At 39.2% G+C, this 15,102-nt stretch overlaps 1 long non-coding RNA gene across 1 annotated transcript in view; it reads left to right on the forward strand.

The window, feature by feature from the left end:
• LOC310845410 overlaps positions 1-15,102 on the forward strand; it is a 722,498-nt gene that overhangs the window by 116,485 nt on the left and 590,911 nt on the right. Inside the window, exon 2 of the long non-coding RNA XR_014564670.1 lies at positions 619-685. This is a non-coding gene — a long non-coding RNA (uncharacterized lncRNA). The remainder of the gene's footprint in view (positions 1-618; positions 686-15,102) is intronic.

Raw genomic sequence — 15,102 nt, forward strand, 5'->3', positions numbered from 1 at the left:
ATCTGTAACGATGGATGTTTGTTTCTGTTATGGATATATGTTCTTTATTAATACTATTGCTACAAGGTTGTCAAGACCTGGATGGGACAATAAACTTATGAACAGAAAAAGTTCCTATGGGCTAGAAACCTTTGTGGATTTTGTTATAAGACTTGGTAAGGTCATTTGAAACTGGTCTATGCTTTTGGAGCTCTGGCTCATATATGTATTTTCTCAGTGAACTCTTGTTTCTCCATTGCAAGATTGCTGAAGGGCTGGAATACAGGGATCATTGAAAGGTTCTTAAGAGACATTAAATTAAGTATAAGAAATGTGTGCACTTTATTTTGAAATACTGTTTCATTTATTTCATAAAACTGGGAGTTCACTTAACTCTGTGACTTTGTTTGTTAAGCAGAGTCTCCTACCCATCTCTTACTTTCTGTGAAAGCTTATAAGATATGTGTCTGTGGGTGTATTTAACCTGTGCTACAAAGAAAGTTAGATCACAACTTGATCCCATCTTGCAGTCATGAGAATCCTATGGCTAATTACTGAAACGCTGGCAAACTGGGTGATTGCTAAAGTTTAAAGAAGTCCTCTTTACTCAGCACCCCACTTTACTTCTGTGGTTTTCAGGATTCCAGTTTCTTTTCATGAACGGAATAGAACGAGAAAAAGAAACAGACAGCAGGCTTCTATATCAGTAGCTGCAAACCTATTCTTTCCTGTATAACTTTGGTTAAAAAAAAAATTATTGTATCTTATTCACATGATAATGCTTGCATAATCCCATCTTATAATAAAGCATGAAAGCCTTGATTCCCATTACAACTGTAAACCACTATATAAACCACAAAGCAATAAATGTACAGTATGGTTTCTCCATCTCTTCTTGATGCTGTAAATGAAGGCTGTAAATTGCTTTCTCACACAATTTGTGCAATAATATACTTAATGGATTATGAATGACATGGGTGGAAGTTGACATTAGCACAGCAATTTCTATTTAAATGTGCTTCAGACATAAATGCATGGTGTTTCAATAGCAGACTATCTGAATACATACACCCTTGAATTTGTATTTAGCAGATTTGGTGTGCTAGAGATTGAGGTGGTGAATCATTATTGACTAATACAGTACCTGTACATGTATATCTGTTATAGATCTAAATGACAGGTTTCTCTGGTCTCTCAAGAAAAGTGGATTTCTTAATAGCAAAATTATTTCAAATAAGAATGCTGTTCTCATTTACATAAACCAATCAGTTCAGAGCTAGAATCACCATTACATTGCATCTGCTACAAAATGGTGCCTTAACCAAATTGAAGCCACTGAAAAAGGGAAGTTATCTGAGAGTTTCCTTACGTAAAGTATACAGCTGTCCTGCCTCCTGCATTCCTTGCCACAGTTTAGAACATTGTTTGCCAACCTCTTGCTTCTAGAGGTTTTTGACTACAACTTTCATTAGCCAATGGCAGTGGTAGTTCAAAACACCAGTTTGGCAAAGGCTCTTTTAGAACATGATGGGAATTCATGTATGATGAGATGAGGGAAAAATTCAGTTAGTTCACATTTAATGGCAAATTACCAAATCTGCAGTTTCTGAAACAATAAGTGAACCAAAATGCAGCTACAGACCCTCCAAGTGTCCCCATTTTCCCGGGATGTCCCTGATTTAGAGAAGCTGTCCTGGTTTCTGATTTGATCCCAGAACGTCCTACTTTTCCTTAAGATGTCCTTATTTTCATTGGAGAATTGTTGGAGGGTATGGAGATAGCCAAACCCTGAGCTGTCTGAAGGCAAACCTGTATAGGGAAGTTTTTAAAAAATGTTTAATGTTTTATTATGTTTTAGATATGTTGGAAACTGCCAAAAGTGGCTGGGGCAACCCAGCAAGATGTGTGGTGTATAAATAGTAAAATTAGCATTATGGAATGGGACATCCCTATTTTCATCGGAGAAATATTGGAGGGTATGCAGCAATAATTAAGAATTAGAACCATCGTTTTGAAATACTCCTCAGATATGCCTCTAAGATAACTAAATGAGAACATGATTGTGTACCATTGGAGATAATAGTCATGGATATTTCAAGTTGTCATTATTCTACGAGTACATCTAGATCCATTTTGAGCTGTACTTTAAAAAGCAAAACAAAACACCAATAGCACTCCTGTCATGGTCAACATATTAACATATCTTACTTCAGAAGCCAGTGCAGCTTAGGCAATTGAAGACATCGTGGGATGGGGTGTGCACCATTGGTGTGAAAATATGGGTGTTATAAGAGTGTCTCCTGTTTAGCTCTTAAATATTCCAGGATGCATCTGTTCTTTATGACATACAGCCGGTGAGAATGGGGAAGACTCTTTAGAAGAAGGAATAAAGTGCACCATCATTTTAATGCAGCATTTTCCACAGGAGACCAATATCTGTCACATATACTAAAATGTCAGTACCAGGAGTAACCTTCCAGTTCACGAAGAAAGGATCATGCTGAATGAATGTGGATTTCTTGGTCATTCGAAACTGTTTATAGCTTGGACAGGCCATTACATAAAGCCTTTAGTGCTGTGGAATTACAGATGGAGAAAGGAATTTTACAGATGGGCAGTTTTAGTAGATCAGGTTATAGTGTATGCCAGGGATCATCTCCATTTAACATCTAGGGCACCAAGAGGTGATAGCCAAAGGAAAAAAATGAGAGTGTTAAATGCCCAAGCACTACCACATGAAAAACACTAGTTAATATCTGAGCCATTCTGTTCATCTTACTAATGCAGGCAGTTGTCTTCTATTCAGAAATGAGAAAGTAAAAGGAAACGGCCAAAATTAATTAAGCAATTAAACAATGACTTCTTTCCTGCATTTTGAGTCTCCTGTGACTCAGCATTCTTTGCAACTTATTTACCCATGAATTGTGTTTTTCATGCTGGAGGTTGGATAGGGATACATTTTGTTAAAAGAGACAGACCAGACCATTCAGGGTTGTTTATTTATTGCTCTGTTATTTTAGGCTGCTCTCTCTTTTGCTCCCCTGCCTCTCCCTTGAGATGATTGTCTTTGTGTCTTCCTTTGCTGCCTTGGAAAAAATATATATTCAAAATGATATTTAAAAGAATGCCTGATATATTTGCAACCTTTTGAGAAGAATTAAAATTGGAATCTCATTAACACATGATGCAATCCATCAGACGAGGACCTGTTTCCAGTCCCCTAGCAAGCTTCCTCTTGCTGGCATCTCTCATTGTAGTTTGATTATTGATTCTTCTTCTCCTTTTTCATTGTTTTGTGTTTCCATCCAGTTTTTAGCAAGGGGGGGGGGCACTTAGAAATGCAGAGCAAGGGGAGAGAGCCTTTTAGAGGCGATCTGCTTGAGCTGGTGGCCGGACATGAATTGCCAGGTCAGCAGTGTGGTCCTCTGTTGTGCTCCTGTTACTCAGAGTGACCAGCACCACTTAACTGCAAGGCAGAATGGTGAAGGCTGCTTTCTGAAGCCCTGGGAAGAGGATGTTATGTGTCCACTTCCCAGGCTTTAGACGTTGCTGTTCCAACTTATAACTTTTCTAGGTTCAGACTTTTTATTGTTGCTTGGAAGAGAATGTTTTTTAAATAAAAAAATCAAATCACCTCCAGTCTGAATCGATACAGTCCAGAAGCATATAACACTCCATAATTTGTTTTCTGTAGTAACTGTTTGTATGCCTGTCTGCATGCCCTCCAACATTTATCCGATGAAAACAGGGACATCCCATTCCATAATGATGATTTACTATTTATACCCACACATCTTTCTGGGTTGCCCCAACCACTCTGGGCAGCTTCCAACATATATAAAAACATAATAAAACATTAAGCATTAAAAAAAAATCCCTATGCAGGATTGCCTTCAGATCACTTGGAGTTCGGATTTGTATTCCACCATTCAATCCAGAGCAATCCTCAAGGAGAGCTTGCATAAAATAATAAAATGCAAAGTTACTTACATGTGGCATTTGCCCATTCCTTATGATTATGTTTGTACAGGGGGGTGGAAATGGTTAATGTAGGTTGACGAATGAGAAAGCTCAGAGACGAAGCCCACCTGGTTTTGAGGCTCAACCCAGGGCTTACCATTGGGAGATAGAGGAGTGAGGGTCAGACAGAGGCAGAAAAAGTCGAACATAGTGGTTGTGGCAGAGTGAGAGACAGGGATAGAACTGAGAGAGAAGAGTGTGACAGTGTGAGATAGTGCCACATCTAGTTTTTGAGAAACTGTTCTGAACATATTTAAAACTTGTTTGTTCTTCAATAAACTTTAATCTTCGTTGTTTACAACCTGACTGAGACTCAGTATTTCACCAGAAGAAACCTGGTTGGTGGCAGCGGAAGAATAAAGCAGGGGTGTACAGGTCAATAGTCTGTGAAATGACCAGGGGCTCTGTACGAACGCCACAGGCTGCTTTATCCCATGACAGAGAGTATTTCTCTGGGGCAGCCTGTTCCCTTCTGAATCATTAGATTGTTGTGGCTATTCTCATTGCTTTTTACCCCATCTCACTTCCCTGACACTACTGGCAACAAGATGGTCACTTGCCTGGCTGTGCGCTTTGTATTCCCTTCCCAATGGGGACTGCAATTTACACCTATTATTAGAAAGATGATCTATGATCCGTGAAGCACCTTTTATACTTAACGAAGATGCTGTTGATTCCTTGGATGTCCATATCCCAGTGACAGCTCAGAGAAGTAAAATAGTTAAAACATTTCTCTCCTAGTCATGTTAAATTCAAAATCTTTGTAACACCATTGTTTGCTGATATATTTGAATTGGCATCAGGTACAGAGGTTTAGATCCAAGATTATGTTTTAGGGAATGTGATACTGACTCATAATTTCCCTTCCTCTTTGCATATGTTGAGTATGAGCTAGTCAAAATTAGTACTCTTAAGTCCCAGGAATCACACTGGGCATGCTTTAGGTATGTGTTGTGTAGTGCAATCCAGGTTTGCTCAGAAGTGCATCCTACTGTGTACAATGAAGCTTACTAGCAGTTGATTGTGCATAGGATTGCAGCCTAACTCTCTCTAGACGATGGCCCTTTCCTTGTTGCCTTTTTCTGAGCACCCCTTTCACCTTAAAAAGGTGATCGGAATCAAGGCCAGTCCAGTGCTGAGTTTTTAAAATTTCCTTTTGGCCAATTCACTCTGAGATGTCATTGGCCTTCCTTTCTGCTGCACCATGCCCCTCTCTAAAGTTCAGCTTGTGATTCATTGCAGCTTCTAACTCCTTGACAGGCCTAATTCCCCATTTTATTGTATGCATTTGCTGGATGTGATCTCTTGCACTTGTCCACTTTATAGTTCTCAGATGATTACTCTAATTTATCAAGGTCACTTTGATGAAATTTTTGGTTTTCATAGTTCCTATCATCCTTCCTAGCTTTGCATCATTAAAAAATTGGATTCAAATATTCTTCACTTCTTCGTTTGAGTATGCATTAGAAAGGTAGGATGGCATCAGATACAGAACAGCCTCCTTGTCAGTTTAGCATTCACTTATAACTATGGGCTCAAGCCAGCCAAAATTAAGCACTGCTAAGCCCCATTGATTTCAATGTGAGAATTAACCACTATCTCCCTTTAAAACCAATAAGACCTAGAAATACTAGATTTTAGTTCAACTGCATGTGACTTTTGGAATATGGCCCATTTCTAACATTTGTGGACCATTTTTCACCACTGTTCAATTCAAGGTGCTATTCTTGATCGTTGAAGAACTCATGGAATAAGAGGAGAGGTCGTCTTATGACCAGGAACTGATTAAGGAACAGGAATTAGAGAGAGGGACAAATATCTCAATGGAGGGATGTGGAAGATGGAGTCCCTTAAGAATCAATATTAGGACTTGTGCTTTGTAACTTGTTCATAACCACTCCATAAGTTAGGGGATAGGAGCAAGGTAGCCAAGTTTCTTGATGATACCAAATTGTTCAAGATGGTTAAAGCAAAATAAATAATAATAATAATAATCCTCCAGAAGGATCACTCCAAACTGAGTGTATAGGCAGTAAAATGGAAAATGTAGTTCAATGTAAACACGTGTACACATTGGACAAAAGTTTATGTATGCACTCATAGGGTCTGAACTGGTGGTAAATGACCAGAAATGAGTCCATGGGGTAGGTAGTAGGGGGTAGTTCAGTGAAGATGTTTACCCAGTGTACAGCAACTATGAAAAAGGTGAATTCCATCTTAGGGATTATTACAAAATATACTGAAAACAAAAGTGCCAATATCATAATATTGTAATACAAATCTGTGTAGAGAGCACACTTGGAATTCTGTGTATAGTTCTGGTCACTTAACCACAAAAAGGAAATCACAGAGCTGAAAAGATATCAAGGGGTTGGGACATCTCCCTTTGAAGAAAGGTTGCAACATCTGGGGCTGTTTAGAAAATAAAGAGGAGTAAGGTCTCCACCCCCATTGTTCAGCCCGGACACTGAGGTCTAGTTTCAAGGGCCTTCTGGTGGTTCCCTCACTGTGAGAAGTGAGGTTACAGGGAACCAGGCTGAGGGCCTTCTCGTTAGTGGTGCCAGCCCTGTGGAATGCCCTCCCATCAGATGTCAAGGAAATAACTATCTGACTTTTAGAAGACATCTGAAAGCAGCCCTGTTGAGGGAAGTTTTAATGTCTGATGTTTTCTGGCGTTTTTAATATTCTGTTGGGAGCCACCCAGAGTGGCTGGGGACATCCAGCCAGATGGGCAGGGTATAAATAAAGTATTATTATTATTATTATTATTATTATTATTATTATTATTAGGTGGGGTATGAAAGAGAAATACAAAATTATGCACAAGGTGGAGAAAACCTGTCTCAGAATTATACAACTTAGGGCCACCCAGTAAAGCTGAATGTTGGAAGATTCAGGAAAGACAAAAGAAAGTCCTTTATTCATATAGCACATAGCAGCAAATCTATGGAATCTGGTCTGACATAGTGATGGCCACCAACTTGCATGGCTTTAAAATAGGATTGGTCAGCTCATGGAAAGTAAAGGCTTTTAGTTGCTACTTGACACGGTGGGCATATTTTCACTCCTCTATCAGTATACAAGTTGCTGGGAATCACAAGTGGAGAGTGTGCTGCTATAATCAGGTCCTTTGAGAAGTCTCCCCATAGGTATTTGGCTGGCCACAGTGAAAACATAATGTTGGACTAGAAGGCTCTTTGGGCTGATCCAGCAGGATTTTTCTTTTGTTCACGGGTCAGAGTATCTAAATAATGAAATAGTACATACTTTCTCCATGTATCAGGGACCTAACACACACACAACTCTACACAATTAGAAACCTGAGTGAAGAGGTAAGTTTTTAACTGGTGCCAAAATTCAACCAATTTTAGGTTTCAGCAGTATTTCAAGAGGAAAGGCATTCCACAGCCGCAGAACCACCACTGTGAAGGCCCTCTCATGTGTCACAGTACTGGGGACCTTGCACGGTGATGGCTTAGCAAGTAGGACTATCCTGGGAGATCTAGGAGTCTGTAATGGATCTTAAGTCATTTAAGGCTTTATAAGTCAACGCTAAAACATTGAACTAGGTCTTGGTAGTGTAGAGTACACCTATTGTGAATGAAATTCAGCTCAACATGTCAGTGTACCAGTCAAAAAGCCACAGTTCTACAATGGAACAGGTTCTGCAGTATGAAAGCATCATTATGAAATGGAACAGAAGCTCAGACATTATAATAAAGAAAACTAATGCAATATTCCCCACATTTGCACTCATTCCATGCAACCCCATCCAATTCTGAGATACAGGAACTATACCCACAAAACCTCTGTCTTTCCAGGATTCAATTTGAGTTTGTTAGCCCTCATTCAGCCCAGTATTTGTATGTCCAGACATTATTTCTGTGTCTAATGTGGCATCGTGATGGGAAAGACGGTGAGCAATTGAACTGGGACATACCTGTCTGCCTGCATTTAAAAGTCCTCAAAGTATAGTGGGGTGAACAGGCTATTGAAACCAGTTCCATTATTTGTCCCAGACGTCCCAAGCTTTAGCTTCATTTTCAGAACTACCTTTACATCTGAGAACAAACTGTTTCAACAGTGCTGTGGAAATGCTTAGATCTCTTAAATACAAAGTTGCTAATTTGGATGGATCACTTGGAGGCCTAGCTTTGATAATGGCAGAGGTTTCATCAGAGCAATTTCTTGTCTGGTTGGAACAGGTTCATTAAGCTAAAAACACACTCAAATCAGGCATCTGCTTAACAAATGCTCATGGCAAAACTAATTAGATTTGCCAGGTTAGTGTGAATCAACAGAAGTCCTGTGAGATTCAAGCAATATTATTTCTTCTGAAATAAGGCAGGCTAGTTTTGCAGGCAAATTAACATGTATTCATTGTTAGATGGGTTCAGCAAAAATATTTTTGAATAATTTGCTTATGTATCTTCAACAATTAGGCACGTCTTATAACAAGAAGTGTTGAAACCTTCTGCAGGTGTAATATGCTCCACTCTTTTAGAATTACTCTAATTTCTGACTTTCAGAATTAGCTTTCAAATTTGCACTGTCTCTATAGTGGCAAGGTATCCTTTCTGAGTGGAGCATCGATTTGAACCCAAATAACAATCTGAACACTCTAGATAATATCATGCTTAAGTCCAATTGTGGCCAGAGCTGGCTCAAAATATTTTTCTGCCTGAGGCAAAAGACAAGAGCTCCCCCTCCACAATTCCACTTGGAGAAGTCCTCTGCCACCTCTGAGGGAAGCAGGTGGTACAAGACAGGTTGTGTGACATGCACAGTTCTATCCTCCAATAGAAGAATGCCTGGTGAACTCAGGAAGAATGTACATCAGTTCACTGCTGCCTGCCACGCAGCACCTGCTGCTTGAGGCAATCACCTCACTCTAATGGTAGGGCTGGGTTTGATCATGAGGCTTATATCAAGCACAAGCAACTTGTTCTACTGATGTCAATGGGACTTGACTAATTTTCTCTGGTTTGAAGCCTTTGCCTACATCAAGGATGAGGAACCTCTGGCTCTCTAGATGTTGCTGGTCTTCCACTTCCAGCAACCTGAAGTAGCATGACCAGTGTTCAGGGATGATTGAAGTTGTAATCCAAAGGGCCAAAGGTTCCTCATCCCTGATCTACATCATACTGGCTCTGCAGTGACAGGAAGTTGCTATTGTATGTTAACCAGCCTTGGACACAATTGGTTGTCACTCTCTTACAAATGGGGCTTTAAAATTTGTTGAATTGCAGAAAGGAATACACTTCTATTTTAGGCTCTGCAAATATTTTATGCAAATCTTTTGTTCTCTCCTTCTTGTTCCATGCTGTCCAGTTTTGGTGAGGCTTCCTAGTCTTTTGTGATTATTTCTTCACACATGAATACTTCCGCACCCCTTAACTTATACTTGTTCTTTATTTTGCGGTATGACAGGATTTTTTTTTTTTTTTTGCATTCATTAGGACAGTACTTTGTTTGTTTCTGTCCTTTGTGGATGTATTTTACTTTTGTTTACTGCTCTGTCCTTTGATTTTCATGTCATCTTTATTGTAGCCCCTTTTTTTGCTGCTGATCTTTTCCCTACTGATTTATCCTTCCATTATAATGGTTTTTCTTCATGTTCTCTCCCATCTATCTACTGTAGTCGGCCAGAGAGCACATCTTTCTACCGCAGTGTTTTATTCTTCTGATCAGCAGATCGCCTTTGTGCTCTGCCTCACTGCTGATTTACACTCTTCTGTTACGAGCCAGGTTATGTAGTAGCCGCCCCTCTCTTTATAGGTTAGACAATTTTTGTGGTGGCCAATGGTTCTATTTACTCTTTGTTTAAAGATTGCAACCAGAAGACAAGCTTTTTGAAAAAATAAAAAAGCAACAACAACCAATGTTGAAATAAGATCCTAATTATCAGTTACATTCAATATTATTTTTACTTGGAAGGTTGTTGGCATAGAAATACTTCTCAAACTGATATGAAATGATTTAGAAAACAAGGATGTCTACATCCTTTGATTTATTAGCTGTCTGGCCTTTAATTCAATCATTAGAAACAAAGGTAAATACCACAGAATGCCACCATTGGTGAAAGTCTGAAAATATTAGATTTAAAAAGTAATTGACCTAAACATATACAGAATTTATTTAGGGGGTGGGGATAATTTTAAGCAACTCACCTACTCTAGGGATGTACTCATCCTAGATGTTTGACAAAGGATGTGGTCCCAGTACGTTTCCGAGCACAATTCAAAGTGTTGGTGCTGACCTTTAAAGCCCTAAACGGCCTCGGTCCAGTATATCTGAAGGAGCGTCTCCTCCCCCATCGTTCTGCCCAGACACTGAGGTCCAGCTCCGAGGGCCTTCTGGCGGTTCCCTCACTGCGAGAGGCCAAGTTACAGGGAACCAGGCAGAGGGCCTTCTCGGTAGTGGCACCCGCCCTGTGGAATGCCCTCCCATCAGATGTCAAAGCGATAAACATCTACCTGACATTCAGAAGACATCTGAAGGCAGACCTGTTCAGGGAAGTTTTTAATATGTGACATTTCAGTGTATCTTTTATCTTTGTTGGAAGCCACCCAGAGTGGCTGGGGAAACCCAACCAGATGGGCGGGGTACAAATAATAAATTATTATTATTATATTATTATTATTATTATTACATCCTAAGGAAGGTGCTACTAGTTGTAAAGAGAATTAAGACTTCCAACATCTTTTTGTGTTTGCTGTTCCTGGGTAGAGATCACCTACCTTTGAGCCTTCAGTGGAAACCCACAGAATGCCTGTAAGAGATACAGTCTGCATACACACCATACCCTGAAGGCAAATTTAAAGCACATGGCTTTCCTCAAAGAATAATGGGAATGGCAGTTGGGTGCTGGGAATTGTAGGTCTGTGCAAAGCCAGATCTGGCCAAAGGTTGGAACAGCAGGAAGACCAGCAACAAAAGCCTGGAAACCTCCTTGCACTAACAGACCAGAGAGGGTCTACTAGTATACCCTAACCCCTCCCCCCTACACAGATCAGGCAGCTCTGGGCACCAGGGAGACTATGTTTTTGTCGTTTCTTGTTGGCCATGAACAAATTCATCTTGCTTCCTGGTTCTCAGCCTTTGTTTTGCCCTGTCCTCGACACAGTTTATCAGGAGCTGAGTGTGACATGGTCATGATGCTTCTCTCACTTTTAAGGACAACATAAATGAGGCTGGAGATGCCACTTATTTTATTGGCAGTGCTGCAAAATATATTTCTCATGGATTCCATCTGTTTCTCCCCAAAGTACACCTTTCCTCTCAAAATAGGCATTTTCAAATGTGTTATGAAACACTTTTTTTGTCAATAACTGCTCTGGTACAGTTGGGAAATGTGAAGGCTGCTAGATCACCAAGTTCCAGTATGCACACTAGTCCAAGAGATACAGATCAGGTCAATTTGTACTAGAATTTGCAAAGATTGAATTCCTCAAGTATCTTTAATTGTAACTCATTTTGGTGGGGAGAGCTCAGCTTTTCAATTGCAACCTATGCCCCTAGGCTTTCCTTTTCCCTTTTCTGATTGTTTGAAGTTCTCCATTGGTCGGCAACTGCCACAAGCAGAGGACCAGTGGTTGCCTTAAGAAGAGCAGTTCAATGGATCATCCTATATTCTGATATTGCTAATAAGCATCCATTTAGAATGGACAACTCCAATTAAAAGCTGGTTGTTTCAAAACTACAATTTGCAGTTTATGAGTCAATTACCTTTTCGTAAATCAAATGAATGCCTTTAACCATATTAGAAAAATATTCTGAAAAGGTGTTCCAGTCTTGTTTACGCTTTCATTTTAGATTGAAAGATGTTCTGAAATAAACTACCTCCCAGGAATAAATTCACAAGGGCAGCTGATAGCATGTTTCCACAAGTTTCTTTAAAAAAACCAAACTAAATCAATCAACCAAAAAAGAAACATTTAGGGAAGGCTCTAATTAACCACAAGGGAAACATTTTATTATACGTCTTATTTTATTTTTATTTGACAGTGTCATTCGTGAAAGGTATATGATTATTATACTGTAGTTATAAATGCTTAGCTGACAAAGTTAACTGGGATGATAAGCTCATATAAAATGATAAGGGAAGAAATGATTGAATGGAATTTATCTATTTATCTAAGAACTAGGTATAACAGATTTAAGGTTAGACTGTTCACTGCTATAAAGGAAATGAATCTAAATTTATTTCCATTTTTTATAAGCAAACACAATTATTTAAATATTTGATATGAGAGTTTAGAGGTAATTCCTATCTGTAATGGATTTATCTCTAATAGATAATAAATTTACATTTAGATTTTAAAGAGAAAATGAAATAATAATCTTAAAGGTTTTGTATTATTATAGGAATATTGAATAGTTTATATAATAGAATGTATTGCACAAAACAATCTGCTTATTAATGTTCATATATAATTATTTAGAGTTTGTATGGCACATGTATTGCCTATATTCATTAATTAAATAAATAAAATAAATAAATAAGTTTAGGTTAGGTTTAGCTCATTATCGAGCATAAAATAAAAGGTTAGCTTGGACACAATAGGAGACAACAGAGAAAGCTGTATAATTGATATGACAGCTAGAAACTACTGACCACATACTCATTTGTAATGATTATCGTAATGAAGGAATAACTATTATAACTAAAAGTATCAGAAAATGAAATCACCCTTGTTCAACCATATTTGACAGTTTGGAAATTTGTTTTTAGGGAAAAGGATAATGAAGTCCTTATATTTGATGGTGAGTTTGCTAGGGAATGCACTGACCATCCAAAAGTTAAGGGAAGAGTAAAAGGATGTGTAGATATTTATCATCATGAGGGTGATGGATGACATCTTTCAGCCACTAGTAATGGGATTTTAAAAATTCAAATAGGAGGGAATTCATACTTATTTTAGATAAACTATCATTCATCCAAAAAGAGGAGTGGGTGATTTATTCTGCATAAATATATGAGCTGGACGGACTCAGTTTACACATATTATTTACATATAAATGGCATAATTTGCATGAATTTGGGAACATGTTTGCATTTGGTGGGCAGGCCTTTCTTCTCTGATCCTGTTTCTCAGGGAGATTAGAAGCAACAGTTTTGAGAAAGTTCTGGAAATCAGAGTTAATAAATATATTTATTTGTACTTAATGTTTAGGAACTTACAATGTTTGCTCATAAAACATACAGTGCTGGATTACCAGATAGGCAGAATAGGCACGGGCCTATGGGCCTTACACCTTTTAGGGGCCCTGTGACAATATTGATTTGACCTTGAAAGAAAATTACAATCAAGCTTTCTTAGTTCAATGTTATCTGACTAGAGTGCACACATGAGCCCCGCCCTCCCAGATTTTGACTGCCTAAGGGCCTCCACAAGATTTAATTCAGCACTGAAAACGTGTCCCAACAGACCCAAAGAGCATTTGTTGCACCAAATTTGGAAACATCATATAAAGCTTCATCAACAAATCTTTTTCTGTTGCAGACCCCGGCACCTCAAATTTCAGTGGTGCCCTGTGCAACGCCCAAATCCATCACCCTCTTGCCTCCTGTTGGATGTCATAGTTGCGGTGCCTGCTGTGGAGCCCCAAAAGCTCCATGCCTGGTACGACCAAACCAGTCATGCTCCCACAGATCCACCTTTGTCTTTTGGTTAGCATGGCTGGCCAACGCACTTCCTTTGTAATTACAGTTCAACAGCCTCATGTTGTAATGACCCTGGAGTAAACTTATTAGCATGTGTGTGTGTGTGTGCGATTGAGAGAGTGTGTTAACCTGTAAAGCTTGCAGTCCACTCCTCTTCAGGTAACATACTAGAGGAGCTTTCTGTAACTTGGTGCCCTCTAGATCAGAGATTGCCAAAGTCTCTCCCCCTCCAACCACTTGAAAATTGTTGAGTGTTTTGATGGGCTTAATGGTTTATCTGCCTGTTGTTTGGTAATCGTAAAGTGTTTTTTTAATTACATGGAATTCAAATGTTAATACAAGAAAACACAATAAGAAATAATAAACGCATTAAAGAATAATAGAATCATAGTATTATAGAGCTGGAAGGGACCGCAAGGGTTATCTACTTTCTTGTAACTTGAAGCCTTGGTTTGGCTTCTACCCTCCAGAGCAGGAGAAAACAAGCTTTCTCCATCTACCATGTGATAGCCCTTTAGATATTTGAAGATGGCTATCACATCTCCTCTCAGTCTCCTCTTTTCCAGGCTAAGCAAACTCAACTTCCTCAACCATTTCTCATAAAGTTTGGTTTCCAGCCCCTTGATTATCTTCCTCTGCCCAGCGTTCCAGTTTGTCAATATCCTTCTTAAATTGTGGTGCCCAGAACTGGACACAGTACTCCAGGTGTCCTCTGACCAAGGCAAAATATAGTGGGACTATTACTTCCCTTGATCAGGACACTATACTTCTGTTGATACAGCCTAGATGTACTACTGGCAAGTCAGGTATCCACTGTCTTATATTTGTGCAGCTGGTTCTTCCTGCTTAAGTGTTGAATGTTACATTTGTTCTTATTGAAATTCATTTTGTTAGTTTTGGCCCAGTTCTCCAATCTGTTAAGGTCATCTTGAATCCCAACTCTGTCTTCTGCGACATTAGTTGCCCCTTCTGCGTTACCTGAAAATTTGATGAGCGTGCCCTCAGTTCCTTCATCCAAGTAGTTTATAAAGACATTGATCAACAATGGGCCCAGGACAGAACTCTGCCACAGTCCACTTGTCACTTTTTTCCAGGATGATGGCAAAGAACTATAAGTGAGCACTCATTGGGTATGGTTATTCAGTCCCCAAAATTGCAGCTTCCGTGAAATCTTCAACAGCAATCCCAAGGAGAGTGCACTACTATAATCCAATCAGGTTACCAGTATATGTACTACTGCAACCATGCTATTCCTGCTCAGGAATGGTCATAGCTAGATGGCCAACTAAAGCTGGCCAAAAACACTCCAGGCCACCAATAGTAATTGAGTCTCAAGTGGCAATGTTTAAGAGCACTCCCAGATTATTTATCTGCTCCTTCAAGGGAAGGACAATCCTATCCAGGGTTTACCTAATTTCTGGATCAGGCCCTATGCT

This window comes from Podarcis gaigeae (assembly GCF_964106915.1).
Source record: "Podarcis gaigeae genome assembly, chromosome: 5".
Taxonomy (NCBI): domain Eukaryota; kingdom Metazoa; phylum Chordata; class Lepidosauria; order Squamata; family Lacertidae; genus Podarcis; species Podarcis gaigeae.